The sequence below is a fragment of the Rhamphochromis sp. 'chilingali' genome (genome assembly GCF_963969265.1).
Source record: "Rhamphochromis sp. 'chilingali' genome assembly, chromosome: 9".
In the NCBI taxonomy this organism is placed as follows: domain Eukaryota; kingdom Metazoa; phylum Chordata; class Actinopteri; order Cichliformes; family Cichlidae; genus Rhamphochromis; species Rhamphochromis sp. 'chilingali'.
Window position 1 is genome coordinate 37,205,193 of NC_137936.1, and position 20,940 is coordinate 37,226,132.

The window sequence follows — 20,940 nt, forward strand, 5'->3', positions numbered from 1 at the left end:
ACCAGCGTCCTGTGAGGAAACATCCCTGATGGACACGTTGAAGCCTCTGTTGGTGTTTGTGAGTCTGAATTTCCCGTTTAACCTCTGACCTTTTGTTGACAAAATATCGTTACAGGTGAAATTCTCCCTTCTGCAGAAAAACTGGACCCTGTACTTGAAATCATCATCTGGATGACACTTGATGTTAGCTGCTCTGGTCACAGTTTGAGTAAATGGCTGCTGGCAGTTTTCTGTATAAAAATAAAGACAAAACCCCCCAAAGCAGGACGATAAAGTATTTGAATGTCATTCATTATATCACAACATGTAACTTGTACTTTGTCGCACACTACTTTAACATTTTTAACTTCCTCGTGTGCTGACAAAGGTGTGAAACAGATGAAGACACGAGCAAACTGTGAAATTTCCTTTCAAAAGTCTGACATGTAAAGTAACTTCTGAGATTAAAAAACAAACAAAGTAATGTAAACATGCGTTTAACCTGTAATCTGTAATAAATCTTTACATTTCCAAACTATGATTTATGTTGTGTGATAGAAACAAACTATATAATACCAAAATACAGGTGAGGAAATCTGATTTTAGTTATTAATTTCTTGTGTTGTACTAATAACATCAACAACAACAATAATAATCACATTTCTTACCAGATTCCAATTCCTTTTTGACAGGAGATCTGTTTGAGCCTTGATCAAATTCACATCTGTACGTCCCAAAGTCTGCTTGTTTAAGATCTCTGATGCCCACCGTGAGAGTTTTATGTTTTGTATCATGGTACAGAGAAAATCTGCCTTTATCGTCCCAAACATCCTTCAGAGAGCTTCGTAAGCTTGTTCTATTGGGAATAACTACATTGACGTGGTCATATTTTTTATTTGCTCCAGGATATTTGCAGATGAATTGAACCCATCCTTGTTTGCATGCCTTCACTTCATCTTCATCATCACCATCGGCACCACGACCTGCAGATCAAAGACAAAAAGTTGTTTTGAATATTTTTAGTATTTCTGATTTGAGAGAGATGATGTTGCTACACAGTCGTCACTATGAGTAAACTGCATGTTGAACTTTTCCAACAGGTTTGTGATTTTTGCTTTTTGAAAATTGGTCAAAACCTCTTCTCTCAAAACAATAGAAGATGGGACGGTCTCTACATCAGAGGTGGGCGAACTCCAGGCCTTAAGGGCCGGTGTCCTGCAGGTTTTAGTTGTGTCATTGATCCAACACAGCTGATTTAAATGGCAAAAAATACCTCCTTAACATGTCTTGAAGTTCTCCAGAGGTCTGGTGATGGACCAATCATTTGATTCAGGTGTGTTAAACCAAGGTGATATGTAAAACCTACAGGACAGCGGCCCTTGAGGCCCGGAGTCCCCCACCCCCCCTGTACATATTAGAGACCAAACCTCTGCCCTGATGGAAGAACCTGATTCAATCATTAGTCTGATCTTTTCGTATTTTTGGTCTATCAGGAAGGCTTTCATTTCATGTAGATGCTCAAGGTCGTTAAGAGTGGCACCACTACTCTCACAGCACAGTTCAACTTTTTTCCAATTTGCTCATTTTTCTGATTATAAGACTTCTAAACCTCCAAGTCAGAGAAATGTTTGAAAAAATGAATCAACAAATGAAGAAGAAAACATTTAAATTAATGTCCAGTTTTTGCAGATGACCTTGGTATAAAGGTGTTGGGATATTCACCTCTGAGAAGATTGGCAGCTCTCTTGGGTGTTTTCCACTCATGAATAATCACTCTAAATTTTGAATGATGGACTTCAAATTGTATGACTTGAAATAGTCTTACAAACCCTTCACAAATTGATGGGCAGCAGTAGTTGCTTCTCTAAGATCACTGCTGATGTCTTCTCTGAAATGACGTCATGTAATAAATCATGTGTCGTTGTTCATCTAAGGCTGTTTATACCTAATATTAAGACCTTTCATTATGTTGTGACATGTTAACCCTTAGGATTTACAGAATCTAAAATTTAAAGCTTACTTTGTTTTTATCATGACTGTAAATGGCAACAATTTCTGGTCATCATATACATGAAATTATTATAATAATGAATGTGTAATATTACTAATCAGTAGTCTTACCTGTCATCAGCGTGAGGATGAGCAGCAGGAGCTTCATTATTTTGGTCGTCTCTTTGAGTCCAAACAGTGCGCTTGTTCAAGCGTCTCCGCGATGTCGTCTAAAACTTTATAGTGCCACTTTGTTTCCAGAAAAAAGAGGAAACTGCTAACGTCATGATTATCTAAAAAGGATATGAAATATGTAGTTCTTCCTCAGTGTCTATATGGTTTTTACAGAATTACATAATCTAGTTTAAAGTTAGACTATAGAAAGAAAACAGGATGTGACTCACTTTAACTCACTGCCCATTGCACAAAAACACAAAACCACAGCTTGTTTCATCAGCTGTTATTTTCAAAAGTGTGGTACGAGTCGCAGCTGAGTGCAGTCTCACTTTGATTACGTGTCCACACACAAACTGAGCTAAAGAACCCGCTTTATGGATAATAACAATAATAACAACAACTGCATACAAACATAGCAAAGCATCGTTTCGACCTTCTGTTTTTGTGACAATACTTTTTAGAAAATGAAAAAGTTGACCTACTACTTGACCCAGTTTTCTAAACTCGTCATTAGTCATTGTTAAATCATGATTACTGTTATCGCAGCAGCACAACTCACAAAAGATGATCCACAAAACACTTTACACTACATCACAGGGCCAGGCTATGAAAGTAAGTGCTAAGTTTAGAAGACCTCCCAAGAATACATGTAAAGGGTTTGTTTACTCATACTAAGCTCATTCAATTAAATAATAATAATAATTTAAAAAAATGATGCTGGGTCTAGTATGTTACTATTATTACTTTTTTGGAGAATGCAGTAATTTAACAGCTTACTAAATCAGTAATACACTACAATTACAATTATTTTGCTACTTCTATTACAGGGTACTTCAATTAGCTCCACATGGGCAGATAAAAAGGAAGAAGAAAGACATCAGTCGTGCTTTCTTCTTCCTGTGTAGTTAAGGTACAATTAGCTGACTTCAATTTGTAGCATGTGTGTGTGTGTCTGTGTGTGACAGTGGCAGGACCTCCTGCTGTTGGATCTCTGGCTGACACACCTGTGATCCATCAGTTTATCTTACTGTTGTGCACTTATGGACGAGCGCTCTGTCAAGAGCATCATCAAATACTTCCTGAGATTCATCTCTGCAAAGAAAACTCACCAGCCTGATCTACCCACTCCATAACTCAACCTCCACCATTTAAGTGGCTTTTTAACTTTTGCAGTAAATCCTTAAACTTGAATGATGCGTTTACTTCCACCTGCTGCACCAGCCTGGGAACCAACAGAAAATTGTACTGACACAGAAATGGAGATAAATGAACAACGATTGAGTGAAGAGGGAGAAAGTTTGATCAGACTAGAAATGGACTGTAACAATATGTTACTAGCGTGTGTGAATGTTTGAAACTGGGCATTACTGGAGTTTAATGAGTGAATAGCATCTGTTGCACAAGACACCATTAAAGAAGCATCCTACAGGGATGCGCGGACCAAACAGTCCTCATACGAACTCCACAATCACCAGCAGATCGTGTAGATTGTGTTGAAACCTACAATTTAAACCCATCTGTCATAACTAATACTACGCATAATTTTTCCTGACAATCCTCAGCGGGTATCTTGGCTGTGTGGACTAGGAGGGACACCCCCTTTTTTCATGCAGCACTAATGGCTTTTGGCCCATGTCATGGTTTTGGAGTCTGATAACATACATCATCTGCTCCAAGGGAAACATGGAACAATGGCTGAGTGTGTATTTATGGTTTACGAGTGTGTTTGCAACCTGTGTGACTGCCAGCCAATCTGGAAAGAAAACATAGATAAGATAAGAGATTTTATACGGTTTGGGGTCCTCAGAGCCAAGTGCTGTACTACACACACATGCAGAGCTGATTGGTTTATAAAGACTCTGGCTGTGATTTATTGGTTATTTATGATCTGCTGGTGAGAAGAACAATTACAAGGGACGTCTGTTAGAGTGATGAACAACAGGCTATAAAGAGGCAAGCAAGTGCGTGCATGACGATATGTTTGTTTTGTTTCTATTTTTTGTTCCTGTTACTATTTGGCAGTAAAGTTTCTGAGTTTATTATGTGCTAAAGCCAGTCCTGACATTAATAAATCAACATTCAAACACTTGTTTTATTAACCTTTAGGTGCTGTCAGCATGTCCTAAAATTTGCAAAGTGTAAATGTACATGAGTATTTTCAGGCCATGCACATCGGTCTTTGATAGTCCCTAAACTAATTCCTTTCTGTGGAATCATGGTAACGGCCTCCTTTTTGAGAATAATAAGTACCTGGAAAGTAGGTCTGTCATTAAGCTGGGATCTTCTACACACTTGAAACATCACCAGACTGAATGGCTGTTATCAGTGGTTATCGCTCTCATACAAATTACCAGTGGGCACTCCTGTTAACTCGTATGGGACTGACAACCTTCTTGCAGATTGTTATAATCCATATATCCATCCATATAATCAAAGCCTACTTTTTCCTAACCCTGTACTTTTTTGTCAAAACCTAGTGCAGTACTTTTGGCCTAAATCTTTACAGCTTACAGTTAGGTGTGGCTCAGGTGACTCTAAACCTTTGCTGCTATAGGTCGACACTGCTGTGGGACTTTTCATGATGCACTGAGCACCTCTCCTCTATTCTCTTGCTATTCATTAACTTTTCTTTACTCTCTCCTCTTGTTTGTGTTTTGTCCTGTTTGTTGCAGCTGTTTCATACCATGAAAGCTAATTAAGTATTTCTAAGGTCTAAACCTAAAGCAACAGTCTCAATAAAGTAAACTGTGGTTGGAGACTACAACAATAACATTATTAAGACAGCATGCAGCGAACAGGGACTCTTGTTGCATTTAAAAGTTTTGCTGCTTCAAAGACAGGGATCAGGTCTGTGACCACTCACAGTCAGTCACCATCTTAACATGCAACAATGCTACGATGACAAATCGTCAGTATATTACGCTTTCGGCCACCCAACACGTCCCTACGAGTTTGGAAAAATGAGGAAACATGATAACCGTTTGTAATGAACCGACACATGTATGTTTATTTCACTTAAATCGCTGTGGAAAACACTTTCTAACTATCTAAGGTGGTGGTTAACGTTAGGGATAAGATTAGGGTTAGGGCTGGAATACAAGCGTTATTTTTTTCAATTTCATGCACAATATGGCGTGTAGCATAGGAACGAGGACGGTCACCTTCGCGTTCCCATGGAATGTCTCGGGACGTGACAAATCATCGGTATATTATTCATTGGGAGGGAGAGCGGGCTCTAATGTATGGCGTTATTTTTGTGCCACTATTCTGAGCGCACATATAAAAAAAAGGTTTGCAGGTGCAAGTGTTGCATTTTGAGGAGAAATTTATTTTGAGTGAAGAAAAGCTGAATTTGAGTGAACAAAATTCATTCCTGTGTGCAAAAAATGTATTTCAGTGTTTGCTATTATCCACACACACAACAGCAGCCCCTCTCGCTCAGTTTTTGCATTTGCGCTCGCTCACAATGTGTTGCTCGCGCTCTCAACATTTCTGCCCGTGCGCGCTCAACTCTTTGTGTACGCCGTTATAGTTGTGCCACAAAACCAGCCAATCACAGACTTGGATGCAAAAAAATCTGATTGGCTGTTTTGGTCTCCAATCAGCTCGAAATGACGAAATGCAATATCCCAGAATCCATTTCGTCCAAAACTCAAACGAGGCAGTGGTGGAGGAACACAGAGTGGCGGAGTTTGAAATATTACTCTTTCTGGGTTACAAAATAAACTTTTAAGATATTTTCATGCGAGAATGGTGCTGTGTAAACTTCTAATACCTGCTCGATTCATCAAGACATCACATAAGTGCTCTAACGTTTTCGGAGATGCCTGTTACCCACCAGTTGACCGGGTGGTCACTCGGGTTAAACATAATATAAAAGGCTGAACTGACAGAAAAATCACCGACTACACCACCAGGTATTACAGGAAAAACCATAAAGCCTTTGAACTAAAACAAACGCTGTTGCAACAGTGACGTACACTGTCTTGTTGGTATATATGTATGATTTGTATCACCTTCATGTTTCCAAACCGATATCATGAGCAGCAGCTTTCTGTGGCTCCAGCAAACATCAGCTGATACTAGAAATTAATTTTAAATAAATTCTAACAACAGCTGATCAAACTTGAACGTGCTGCTGTTGTTTAGCGCGACGTCCGCTGGTTTCCTGTTTCTGGCGCAAAGTGGGAGATAAACAAACAAGAGAGACGATCAGCTGATCATTGATCAGTTTCATGATTGAAGTAGCAACAGGAGAGGGAGGGGAGAGAATGAGGGGAGAAGAGGCAGCTGAGCAACGTAAGGACAGAATAACTCCAGCTTTGTCTTTTTTTCATTCTAGCTGAACTACAGGACGAATCGCGTTCCTTTTCCTCTCAATACAGATGTATTTTAATTGGTCCAGCCCAGAGTTGATCATGACCAATTGGCTAATCCACCACCTTTCATTGTTAATACCATTACAAAGACAAACAAACATAAAAATGAAAAATCACCATCAGTCCACCAGGCAAATGCCCGGTATGCCCAATGGCCAGTCCAGCTATGCGGTCAACTGGTGGGTAACAGGCATCTCCGAAAATGTTAGAGCAATTATGGAAATATGTGATGTCTTGATGAATCGAGCAGGTATTAGAAGTTTACACAGCACCATTCTCGCATGAAAATATCTTAAAAGTTTATTTTGTGACCCAGAAAAAGTAATATTTCAAACTCCGCCACTCTGTGTTCCTCCACCACTGCCTCGTTTGAGTTTTGGACAAAATGGATTCTGCGATATTGCATTTCGAGCTGATTGGAGACCAAAACAGCCAATCAGATATTTTTGCATCCAAGTCTGTAATTGGCTGGTTTTGTGGCACAAATATAATGGTGTACAGAAAGTATTGAGCGCGCACGGGCAGAAATGTTGAGAGCGTGAGCAACACATTGCGAGTGAGAGCAAATGCAAAAACTGAGCGAGAGGGGCTGCTGTTGTGTGTGTGTGGATAATAGCAAACACTGAAATACATTTTTTGCACACAGGAAATTCACTCAAATTCAGCTTTTCTTCACTCAAAATAAATTTCTCCTCAAAATGCAACACTTGCACCTGCAAACCTTTTTTACGTGCGCTCAGAATAGTGGCACAAAAATAACGCCATACTAATGGCGACTAAACCGTTTATGATAATACAGTGTTTAACTTTGATAAATCAAAGTTGCAAATACAAAGTTGCTGCAGAACTGCAATTTAACTGAAAATACCACTCACTATGTGCTCAGCTGTCTTCTTTTATATAGGAATATAACCAGAATACAACCAGAATATAAACAGCTGAGTCCCGTCCCCTACTACAACGAGACACGCCACAGACAAAAAGCCTTGATTACTGCAGACTGATTCAGATTGATTGCAACATGTTCGGCAATTAACACACCTTGTTCATCCGAACTAATTGATCACAAAGCAGAAAAATATTTTTTCTCAAAGAGACTGACATCCAGGTTTTACTCTGTTGTGACTGAGCCATAAACAAGTACATTTGGTTCCTGAAGCTAATCAACCAGTGAAAAATGAAAATGAAAACAGTTAATTTTGTAATTTTGAAGGTTGACAGAATTAACAACATCCAAAAAGTAACAACAAAATTAAGATCGGCAAATTAAGACAACTATTAAACGGATAAAAAGCATGAGAAAATAATAAAACCAGTTCATCAAACAGTTCAGGCTTTTCCACTATAGTACAGTTACTATACATCTTCAGGCTTTTTTCAACACTAATTGTGAAAGAAAATGTGCAGAAGAATGATTTACAACAGCATTAACCTTTAGGTTTCTTTATGATTGAAGAGCAAATGTCTATGTGCTAAGATTGTAGCATGAAGCACTGCGATGTGTTGAGAGTGTGTGGTGAAGTTTGATTGATGAGGGTTAATGTTACCCTGCAGTTTGGGGAGCTGTAGTGTGTTTACACAAGGATTTAAAAGCCTGTCAGGAACCACCGGCTGCAGGTTGACCTCCTACAAATTCCTCTCTATAACTGTCAAACATACATTTACCCTGCCCACATGTCTAAGCCCAGCCACTGACTGGCCACAGAGCCAGACACTCTGAAAACGAGGATGTGTTAAATTCTTTATTAATAATCCACCAACATCTTTCCAATTATAGAGATTTAATTAGTGAATTACCACCAGTCGCTTTAAAACTCCTTTTTAAAACATTTTCCTGAATAATTAATTCGCTAAGTGACCTCGTTAATCTTCATAGCTGCTGTTATCACACATTAAATAACTTCTATGATACAGTTAGAATGAAGCAGATAATGCTGTATAAACATGATTATCCCAGTGGTGGGAAATCTTCCTCAGTTTATGACAAGTTTTTAGACTCTAAAAGGTTTTTCTGAGGATGTAACTGCAGTAAATTCCACTTTTTAAAGGAAAGATATGCTTTTACTCCCTCACTGAAAGCATTCCTGTCAGAAACACTGACGGTAGGAGATATCATAATTTACATGCTACTGTACGTTAACAATGAGACTGCTTCATAAAATATCACATTATTATCTCTTTAAAGCTAAACAGAAAACACCCCAGGGCAGTTTTATTTTACATTTTGAATTTTCTGTACCACATAACTTTAAAAAAAACAGACCATTGAAATGATACCTGCTCATGGTCAGCGGTGTTCAGTTGGTAACAACAGAATGTTTTTTGAGAATCATGCTGATGTTTGGTTAACTCTGGGCTGAAGTGGACCAAATTTGTAGGTTGGATAATTTTTTCATTGAAGATGAAACAGATTTTCGGTCTCCTGTTGATCTTCATATTGAAATTGCATCTTATCAATCTCTTTAAGCTTGATTTTAACTTTGGCACTTCCTTGAATGTAGACCTCAGTTTTCTCTGCAACTTCAAGGCCAAAACACTAGTTGTCAGTGGAGTTTCTCTCTTCAAGCTAATCAGTTCTCCTCCAATTGATTCAAAAATTGGTTGAAGAAAAAAAAAAGTCCTTTGGAAATATACAAGATAAAACAAGAGCACTGAACAGGAAAGCCGCGGTCAATGTGGGCTGTGCTGATGCAACATGTAGTTGATTCGAGCGAGGTACACGTCAGCTTACAAGTTACAGTTTGGGATTTTAAAAGTTGCAGTTAAAGCGTATCACAGCGGCAAATGTAAATCTGTTGTTAGTTCTTGGCTATTTTCTGTTATAGACTCACACAGTCAAGTCGTCGTTCCTTTGAAGTTAGCTTGACGTCCTTGTAGTTGGTGTATTATAATGTAAAGTACTTAATTAGTGAGCAGTTATTGTGTGATTGAGTGTATGAGTAAAATGTGTCAACCAGCTAAAACTGAATATTCACATAATCTGTTTGATTTTCTTGATTAAACGGTGCAAACATCAGATATGTCTGGATATGGATTAAATACACTGTGTATCATCATGCTAACTATCATGCTAACCTTCTAATGATGAAATTTAAATCACTGGGACTCAAGCGGACTTGTGGATATGAAAAGCATAATCCCTATTTTAATGATTATATATTTCTCCTACCCTTTATTTACAATAACTTAATTCAATCAATAATAAACTGAATTAACTGACGAAGAACAGTTCCCATAGGCAAATATAATTAGTGATATGTGAGAATGTTCTTCTGCTACATATTCAAAGACGGCTCCTATTTCTCACCTCTTTGCTCTATGACAGAAAATCAAACTGTCATGGCGGCTGTGTGGCTGGCAGAGGTAGGACCTATACGCAGGACTTGGAAGAGAGGGAGTAAACGAATATGTAGTTTTATTAAACTAAAGAACAAAATAACAAAAAAAAAACTAGGAAGAATCAAACCTTTAAGACAAGAAGGAAAAAATATGGGAAGAATATAACAGAAAACAGAGGACAATGCAGACAATTTATACACAAGGAGGATAACGAGGGAACAGGCCAAGGGTGGGATCACAGCTGACACTAATCCAGAGAAATTAGACATGGGAAGCAAAAGCAACAGAATACACAGGAGACCATCGAGTAAAACAAGAAGTAACACACACTTGAAAAAACAAACTAAGACACACAAGCTTGACACTGAGACCAAGGAGAAACAGACATGGAGACATGACCGGGGAGACTGAAGGAATAACAAAACACAGAGAAGAGACTAGGACAGACCAGAAATCCACAACTATAAATACAAACTCAGAGTCACTGGAAAATGACGTGTTCAGAAACTAGAAGATGATTAACTCATACTTTCAAAGAAGCAAACAACAAATGAATTCAAATTCAAATTCAAATTTTATTTGTCACGTACACAGTCATACACAGTACGATATGTAGTGAAATGCTTGGACAACTGCTCGTGACCTAAAGAAAACAAAAAAGGAAAAGGCTATGAATAAGATAGGAAATAAATATGAAAAATTAAAAAGGGTAAATTTAACTAAGAAGGAATAAAATATAAATTAAGGTTAAAAATGAAATAACTGTACAACACAAATTAGAATGAAGGGTAAATTAACTGGGAAGAATAAGATAAAATATATAAATTAAAGTTGAAAATAAAATAACTGTACAACAAAATACACAATATAGAACTATATAAGAATGTATGAAGAAATCTAAATATAAATAAATATATACACAATAACAGCAACTGTACAAGTATTAACCGGAAATGAAGAATATAGTGACCAGTGTTGTGCAAAACCAAAGTCCAGAAAGTCCAGTGTGTGTGTAAGAACCATATGTGTGGGTCAGTACTGTGTGGTGGTGTGATTGAGAGACCGTATCGCCTGCGGGAAGAAGCTCCTCCTCAGTCTCTCTGTGTTGGTCTTCAGGGAGCGGAATCGCTTTCCTGACCTCAGCAGAGAGAACAGTCTGTTGTTGGGATGGCTGAGGTCCTTCACGATCTTCCTGGCCTTGGTCCAGCACCGCCTGCTGTAGATTGAGTGCAGGTCAGGGAGCTCGGAGCGGATGGTGCGCTCAGCTGACCGCACAACCCTCTGTAGAGCTCGTCTGTCCTGCATGGTGCTGTTCCCGAACCAGGTTAAGATGTTTCCCGCCAGGATGCTCTCTATGGTGCACGAGTAAAAGTTCCTGAGCACCTTGGAGGGCAGTTGGAAGTCTCTCAAGCGTCTGAGGTGGTAGAGACGCTGTCGGGCCTTTTTCACCACAGTGTTGATGTGACAGGACCACGACAGGTCCTGCGTGATGTGAACTCCGAGGTATTTGAAGCTGTCCACTCTCTCCACTGGGCACTCGTTGATGACGGGGGTCTGGTAGTTCCTCTCCTGCTTAGTGCTGAAGTCCACTATCAGCTCCTTTGTCTTACTGACGTTTAGAAGGAGGTTGTTCCTCTGGCACCAGTTCTCCAGATTCCTAATCTCCTTCAGGTAGGCCGTCTCGTTGTTATCAGAGATCAGGCCCACCACGACGGTGTCGTCAGCAAACTTGATGATGGTGGTGGAGCTGGTAGTGGCCACACAGTCATATGTGTACAAAGAGTACAGCAGGGGGCTCAGAACACACCCCTGGGGGGCTCCAGTGCTGAGAGTGGTGGAGGCTGAGAAACAACTGAAACAGGTCAAAGACCCTGGACCATGACAGAAACAGTTCATAATGCTTACATGTAAACAAATATAAGACACAACAATACAGCAGCTTAAAGCATATACATTTTACTGCAGTGTCACACACAGATCGACAGACGGATTGGTGCTGCAGCCGCAGTGATGTGGATGCTGCACCGGTCCGTTGTGATGAAGGAGAGAGCTGAGCATAAAAGCGAAGCTCTCAATTTACCGATTGATCTACGTCCCTACCCTTGCCTATGGTCATGAGCTGTGGGTAGTCACCAAAAGAACGAGATACAAGCGGCGGAAATGAGCTTCCTCCGAAGGGTGGCTGGCCTCTTCCTTAGAGGTAGGGTGAGAAGTTCAGTCGATTGGGAGGGGCTCAGAGTGGAGCCGCTGCTCCTCCACATCGAAAGGAGCCAGTTGGGGAGTTTCGGGCATCTGACAAGGATGCCTCCTGGGCGCCTCCTGGGTGAGGTGTTCCAGGCATGTCCCAGAAGGAGGAGGCCCCGGGACAGACCCAAGACACGCTGGAGAGATTATATCTCTTGGCTGGCCTGGGAACGTCTTGGTGTTCCCCCAGATAAGCAAGAGGAGGTGGCTGGGGAGAGGGAGGTCTGGGCTTCTCTGCTTAGGCTGCTGCCCCTGCGCCGGCCTCGGATAAAGTGGAAGAAGATGGATGGATGGCATAAAAATGAGCTAGGGTCCATAAAACATCATGAGGCGGCTGCTGTGATTTGGCTGTTATGGGTAACGCTGTGTGGCGAGTTACCCAGAAGAGGGGCTCCGGAAGCAAAGAGTGAAAATAATAAATAGGTTTATTGCTGAAACTCATAAATCACCAGAATAGGAAGACTAAACTATATGAATCAGAATCATAGCATGAGGGACGCTAGGGCTGTTCGATATAACAATATGTATCGGATGATGATATAAAAACATCTATCGTTTGTTTCGTGGTGTCACAAAATAAACTGTTTACGGCAATATTTTTTCTTCACGCAAGTCGAGCTGCCCGAGATTCACAGAATTTACAGAAAATGTTAAATTTTTGTGATTTATATCATTATCGGACAATAAATGTCTTATATCGGGATATGAGATTTTGGTCACATCGCACAACCCTAAGGGATGCGCATCCTTCCTCATGCAACAACAAACAGCAGGAGATGGACACAATATGCACACTTAGCAGGTAACAAGCAGAAAAGACACAGTGAGGATAAAACCTGGAACATCACAGATGATGAGACAAGTAGAACTAAACACAAGACAAGAGAGTGACAAAATAAGACAGGAAGGTCTAAACACAGAGATGCAAACCTGACTAAGACACAGAGACCAGACTGACTACATACATGGGACATTAGAGAGGACACAGAGAGATGAGACAAAGACTAACAAACATGGAGACACGACTTCAAAGAGACACAAACGAACAAAACACGGGGAGATGACAAACGGAACAGGAAGGGAGCTAATAAACCTCAAGTCATTTATTATTAAATTAGAGACATAAACTAATACAACAGGAAACTAAAAGCAATCAGGAAAAACTCATAAACGCCAAGGAAACCAAAACATAATAATAATAGACTAGAAACAAAAGCAGTGAAATTTTAAAAACTCAAAATAGTGGGCCCTAAACCCAAGACCGTGCCACTAGTGCGATCTAAATAAAACTGAATTGGATCGAAAGATTTTTTTGTAATGAATTTATCGTAGCAAAGTAGACACAAACTATCCATTCATCCTGTCATCAATCCATTCTTCCATCCAGTTTGCATGTGTAAAACCTTCCCTCTGTTATTTCCTTTAATGAGTCAAAGCTTCTCAGGTTGCAGCCTGTCACTGTTTTTGCAGGTGCTGACTGTTAGAAAGTGTGCAGAGGATCATCACCTCGTCCATCACAGCATCATAGTACCAGCAGGTTCAGACATTATTCCACACCCTGCTGACTGTGCCCGCCAGTCACTGTGTGGACACACGGTATTACACATGCTGCAGTGCACAGTGATAGAGCTCCAGACATACTGTTACTCTTTTTATATGCACCGTTCCCCTGTCCTTACTTTAGGATTAGTCTTGTGTTTCAGTATCAGTTATGTTTTTGGTTATTTCCTGTTTTACTACAAGACTATTTGTGTCCTGCATCTTGTTGTGTATGCAGGTGTATCCTTTTACCTTCAGAATATAAAAAACAGTCATGGGACAAAGCTTTAATAGAAAATCAGTGGGCATTACTCTTTGAACAACTCCTCCTTGTAATCCAAAAGTTGCTTTAATTAAAACTGACCTTAAAGATAAGAATATTGTGATCTTTGTTAGATTGTTACAGATGTTACATTTGTTAGATTTGCTACATTTGTTACATTTGACATCAAGTGTTGGGCTGTAACAAAAACCTTTTGTGGTGCAGCTTTTTAATTGGCATCACTTTAAAATGAAGATGCAAGGAATCATGTGTCATGTTTTGTGTTTTGTCCCCTTTACCTCATCTCCTTTCACATCACATCCTTTCCTCACCTCCTCCGCTCACATCTCCGATGGCATGGACATTTGATATTTATTTGCTTACTTTTAATGTTGTCACTTTACCTCCCTCTTTCTAGCACCTTTTCGGGGGTGAACTGGTTCTACAAGAGAAGAAAAGCCTGAGGATTACATGGATTACTTGTTACATGTTTAATATGATCATCCTCTAACTGTATGGCTATATAACAGAAAATAAGCAAAGATATAATGCATTCTCTTCAAACAATTTCACTTCATCTAAGTAAGGACTTAGTCTTTGATTCAAACAAACACTCTGAAGTGCAGCTTTTTCTTCCATTTAAACTTTTCTTCGTGTTTTTGGTGTAAGCGAACACGTCTCCATCCTCTGGTGCAGTCTGTTGTTATTTGGCATTGAGTGCTGGATGTGGTAAAAGTGCCCTGCTGTTGTTTAGGTTTGTGTTCAGCTTTCCTGGCTCGAACATAAAATCTTTGGCTGTGTGCTGTCTCTGGTACCATTACACTGTGTGCCATGTTTGCCTTAACAACCAACATCATCTGGACTTGTTGTTTTGTGCCTTTGAGACCTTGGCCTCCCTCCAGTTCATCGTGCCATGTAGCACAAAGGACCAAACCCCGTTAAATGTGGTGCTGGCAGAAACGTCTGAATGTCCATCACCTGGTTATTAGACAGCAGCAGGTGGAGCTGCTACAGTAAACTTAAATGCAGTGTTGTCACAGCTGGTAGCGACAGCTTTAATTGAGTTCTGTTTAGCTTCAACCTTTCCAAGCAATGTGAGAAAAGCCATGTGTTTGTTCATCTGCAGTGATTACAAGTGTGTTTTTTTCTCACACAGTAGAAACAGCAAAGATTGGCACTGAATAAATAGACAGGACACAACAAAGGGCTGGATTTTGTGTGCTAATGTTTGTGTCAAAAATAATCAGATATATGTTTTACATTTTGAAATGTACACTTATGAACCTGATGTAGACTTTAAACATTTATATATCCTGTCTATAATGCTTGTCTATTTTTTTTATATTTATACTTGATACTTTACAAAGTTCACCTACAGTGTGAAACATCATGTTGGATTTTTATGGATTTTATCCCTTATTGTCAGCTAAAACGATGAATTCTGTAGAAACACATAGAAGATGAAGGTGTTTAATTTCACATGAATTCAGTGCAAGTTAAAAAATTTCTACTTGTTTTTTTAAATAAAATATCTTAAAATGTATCTGGATAGTTAACTTTAACCAAGGATACAGTACTATAACACATTACTGTAATAAATTTAGCTGTTATATTACGGTACTAATCAATGAATAAACAATTATTCCTTTGACAGTTGGATAGAAAAGGAGGATCTTTAAACATGCCTTCAGTAATAATCATTTGAGCTTAAATCGTGTGATGTGCAGAGAGATCTATGACTTTTGAGAAGTGAAAACAACGTGATGCAAAGAACAAACTGTACTCAATCCTGAAAGAACAATCTACACCTGTAAATATGACATTAAAGCTCGAGAGACACCTACGAATGCAAACAACTCTACAATCTATGATGCTAATAGAAAGCTAGCAGTGAGGTGGAGCGTGTGCCAACTCCAATTGAAGCTTGTCTATAAACAGGTGACAGAGAGGCTCAAATTCACTTTATTTTCTACTCTGACTGAGCAGTCGCAGCATTTTATTTTTGAATAAACATTTAAATCACACACACATACAGATGAATGCATCTGGGGTTCAAATGCTTGTTGGTGTTGTTGTGTATTTGTTGAATAATCCAAAAGTGGATGATCTGATATCCTCGTGTTGGTGTTGTTCCCAGACCATCATGAAAATGTTGTTCCAGGTTCAACATTGCAAGTGACCAATCACATTGTTGTGACGTTATTCCTTTGCGCGCCAAGCCATTCGTGCATTTATGAAATTCCAATGTTGCAAGGACAATATCAATTCTGCTTACTGTTTATTAAAGGGTTACGGTTAGGGTTAGGGTCAGGGTCCGTTGAGCGTTGATATATCAGATCAACCTCCAAAAGTAGTCCAAAGAGCAAAGCAAATTAAAGTAAAGTATAGCAATGCACGGCGTGTAAAAAAGCAAAGAATTATATCTCAAACATGTACGAGTATCACTGAGTCACATTGAATGACCACTCTAGTGACCAGTGGTCAACTACAAAAACAATCATCAACAAGTTCAATTCAATTCAATTGTATTTATATAGCACCAAAACACAACAACAGTTCAAGGCACAAGTGAATCAGGTTATAACCAGACGGAGCTCCTGATGTCAGAGACTTGGAGTCTAACTGTATTAATTGGAAGTTAACTTTGTGCCTCATCTTTGAATTCTTTGGCTGTTAAACATGCAGAAATACACAGAATATTTAATCATTCAGTGCAAATGTGAAATGCACGTCATATTTGTCTGTTCTCTTCTCTGTTGGGCAGTGAATGATCCTCCAGATTGTAGTAAAACTTCACAAGCGGCAGGATGCCTATTCTCTCACAGACTCATCGTCTGAAACCTCGAGACAGGAAATCCTCCGCTCTCCTTCTTTTCTGTCTCTGTTTGCCTGAATCTGTGTTTCAATGAATCTTTTTGTCTCCACGGCTCTCCTTATTTTGTCCAGTTTTCATTTGCCCCTCTGTCGCTTTATCTCTAGTAATCTTTTCTGGCTCGATAAATGGATGGGAAATAACATAACTAAATGATGTGAGATATTTAAAAGTACATCAAGTAAAATCAAAACAAAGCATTAAGCGTGTGATGCGACTGAGTTCATGGTGAAGAAGTCAAACTACATTAGACAAAAATAAAGATTATCGCTGTTTCTTCTCAAACATGTAATGGAAACAGCATTATGGTTTTGTCCCAATATAGATTAGATACACAAAGTCTTCATTTTTGGCCCAATCAGTCTCTGACAAACATCATCAGAGAGTCGGAAACACTCAGTCATGAAAGCTGCGACAACATGACTAAACTACCAAACTTCATGCATCCAATAACACGAAAGGTCAGAGAAGAAAGAAGCCAGACCAACAAATAAAGATAAACATGAAGTTTATAAAAGGGACAAAAAGGAGACTGGAAAGATCTCATTCTTCCATCCGTCCCCACAGAGAGAAGGTGAAAGGGCTGGTTCATGACTCATGTGCCCTCTGCTGCCTCTGATATCAGCCTGAAAAAAGTCCAGACGAGTACCAGCACGACCCAGAGTTGGACAGGACAGGAGTATCTTATAGCATGTTGTTCCAATCTTCTCCCCAAGATTTACTGGCTCCACAAAAGTTGCCTGTATGAGATATGATCTGATTTCAGTAACTTGACAAATTTTCCACTGACAGTGAGGAACAACCTTCCAAGCTGACTCATCAAATTTAGTTTACTTATTCACCGAGGGAGGCTTTGTAGTTGCGTCATGACATCCATGTCTACTTCTTTAACGTTGTTAAAATAATGAGAAACAGTTTTTCCAGAACAAAAGATGCATAAAGTAACCTTTGTTTTATCCGAAAATTTTGTATTGGCTGCTGTCCTTTCATTTCCTGTTTTATTTTGTAATCTTTGGTTCTCAAGTTTCCTGTTTAGTTTTAGTTCTTCTCAACTTTTTTCTAATTCCTACAGGGTAAGCTTTGTAGACACTTCCCCTTGGAAGTTTTCCCCTGCTCACAGAATAAGCTGCTGATTTTGGAAGGCTCAGAAAAGCAGCTTGGCTTTCTGAATCAGTAAAAATGCCCAAGCCTATTGTTCAGCGTGAAGTGTGTGTGTGTACTTTATTGAGCCCCGTGGGGAAATTGCTCTCTGCATTTAACCCATTCACTCAGTGAAGCAGTGGGCAGCCATTGGGCGCCCGGGGAGCAGTGTGTAGGGACGGTACCTTGCTCAGGGGTACCTCAGGGTAGCTGTTAAGGGGAATCGAACCCCCGACCTTCCGATCATGGGGCAACCACTCTACCTACTGAGCTATCCCTGCCCTTGAAGCTGAAGAGATCAGGGGAGGAAGTTTAGCAGAGTAGTAGCTCAAACACGCTGGTGAATTTTCAAAATAAAAGACCATGTACAGACTGATTTCTCTGGTTCTAAGGCTCTTCCACCGTGATTTGAAGCAAAGGAGGAAACAAAACCACACTGGAGATCTTATATTTACAATGGCTCCTAAACATAAAGACATAACGACACAGTCAGGGTGGATTGGGACACTGTCATTTTAAAGAAGAAAAGCTGCCATTGCTGCCTTCACCATCTGAATATGGAACTTCTCAAACTGGAGGTTATTAGAACGTTGGGCATATGACTGGATTTACTGTACCTGAGGGAGCTGGGGCATGCCCTGGTCATACCACACACAAAAAGGAGAGCTGGAGAGATTTTACCTTTGCATCTGAATCATAAACATGAAGCCTGGCTGCTCTGCATGTAACATGCCACCATGTCACCGAGTATTGCATGAGGTAAACTGGATGCTATAATTGACTGTTGTGTCTGATTATCTCAGTTGTTTTCAGTCAGTTCTGTTCCGTGTACGGCCACAGTGAGAGCTTAGTTTGCACCGCCGGTAATAAGTCAGTCTGGGCAGACGGGGCTGCCCTCTGTCACCGACTCTAGTCACAATATTTATGGGCAGAGTTTCTAGGCTCAGCCAAGGTTTGGAGGGTTCAGTGGTCTCAGGGTCTTATCTCTGCTTTTTTTGCAAATGATGGCTGTGTTGGCTTCATCAAAAGACGACCTCCAACTTGCAGTGGGGTGGTTTGCAACTGAGTATCAAATGGCTGGGATGAGAAATGGTCCTCAGCTGGAAAAGGATGGAGTGCCCACTTCTGTTCAGGGATGAGTCGTTTCCCCAAGTTTCTGAGTTTAAGTACTTGCTTAAGTGCCTGTTTAAGGTCTTGCACCCAAGTGAAGGGAGAGTGGAGTGAGAGATTGACAGATGGATTGGTGTAGCATCTACAGTAACATGAACACTGTACCGGTGTGCTGGTGAAGACAGAGCTGATCACAAAGATTTTATGATCTCCAGGTAGTGATTGAAAAAATAGTGCCCTCTCTCACTGTCCCTCTCCCCTTCTGTTTTTCTTTTCCTTCATCTTTCTTTCTCCCTTTCCTATCCCTCAGTCATGTCTGTCCCGTCTGTAACAACTGAAAATAAAATAAAATAAATAATAACAACAAAGGTCGATCAAATGGACTAATACGGCATGGCCGTGATGATCCATTTGGCAAAGTAAATCCATTGGGTATCCTTGTTGGTCTTCAGACAACAATTCTGACGGCTAAAGAACCAAATGGGACAGGCAAAAAAAAAAAAAGAAAAGAAAGAGATAAGGTGAGGAGTTTGGTCATTTGGGAGGGACGAAGCCAAAGAAGCCAGCCGAGGGGACGAGAAAGCCTTCAGGGTGAAACGTTTTGGACAGGGGCAGCGGGAGGAGGTAAGGAGGTGGGGAGGCCCCAGGGCAGACCCAGGACATGCGGGAGAGATTAGATCTCTGGGCTGTCTGGTTGTGTGTTTGTTTCAGTTATTTTATACTGTGGTTAAAATGACCCGTGAACAGGTTTCATCAAATAACTCCAACAAATAATGTTTACTTGAAATTTCTGCAAACTAAGAGTCAAAGTTTAAGTAATAAAATGGACTGTAGATGGGATAGAAGCTGCAAATTGTATTATAGAAAAGTTTAGATTATACTTTTATGACATATGCAAATGAATAGTAACTTTGTAATAATAATAATAATAATGAAAGATGGCATTACATAACTTAGAGAAAAAATGAGATGTGCTATCATTTTTATTTTTCTATTATGATTGTGTCTCACAGTCAATTATTCTTGGGGTCCTGAGTAAACCCAGTCTGTGGTCCAGTATGTATGTAAAATATGTCAATAATAATAATAATAATGGATTGGATTTATATAGCGCTTTTCAAGGCACCCAAAGCGCTTTACAATGCCACTATTCATTCACTCTCACATAGGATGAGGGTTAAGTAAAGATCAGTGTCCACAGTGTTTACATTGATTAAAAGATCTAATCAGTATGTGATAAGACGTACTGTTTGGAGCAGATAGTGAGACAGAAAATCAGTTAGCAAGTGTAGCACCAAACTCTGATCAATACAAGTGACACGAAAGAAAAAAACAATCAGGGTTGTGCAGATGTGCTAATTCTCAGATTTGCATGTTCTGAATAAACCGCCACAGTACTTCCTCTCTAATAACTTAGTTTATTATTTAATATTAAACTGAAAGCAAGAGCAATTTAGGGGCAGGACAGTATGTATCTCTATTATTTTTCACTGACTGCGATCACACCACATATTGAGGATAATATAAGGATTATATGAAACATCATGCTTTTCAGGGGTATTCATCAACCATTAGCATTTTTTACAGCTTTGTTTGGGTCAGAGTTCATCACAAATAAACAAAATCTGTCCATGAATAAATGAGAACGTAACAAAAACCTGTACCATACATGAGCAGACAGAAAAGCAGATGAAATAAAAGAATGAGAATAAGTGAGACCGAAACAATCCCACAATAAAAAACATTTTCCTCTTAAAACATAAACAGAAATGATGCAATTAGAGGACTCTTCTATGTTGTGCAGCTCTGTGCACCAGGCTCAGGGTCAGGCCGGGCTGAAAATAGGACTGCTTTATGTCAAAATAAATAACTTGTCGGTGGTAAGATGTTGGGAGCAGCTCTTTATCTTT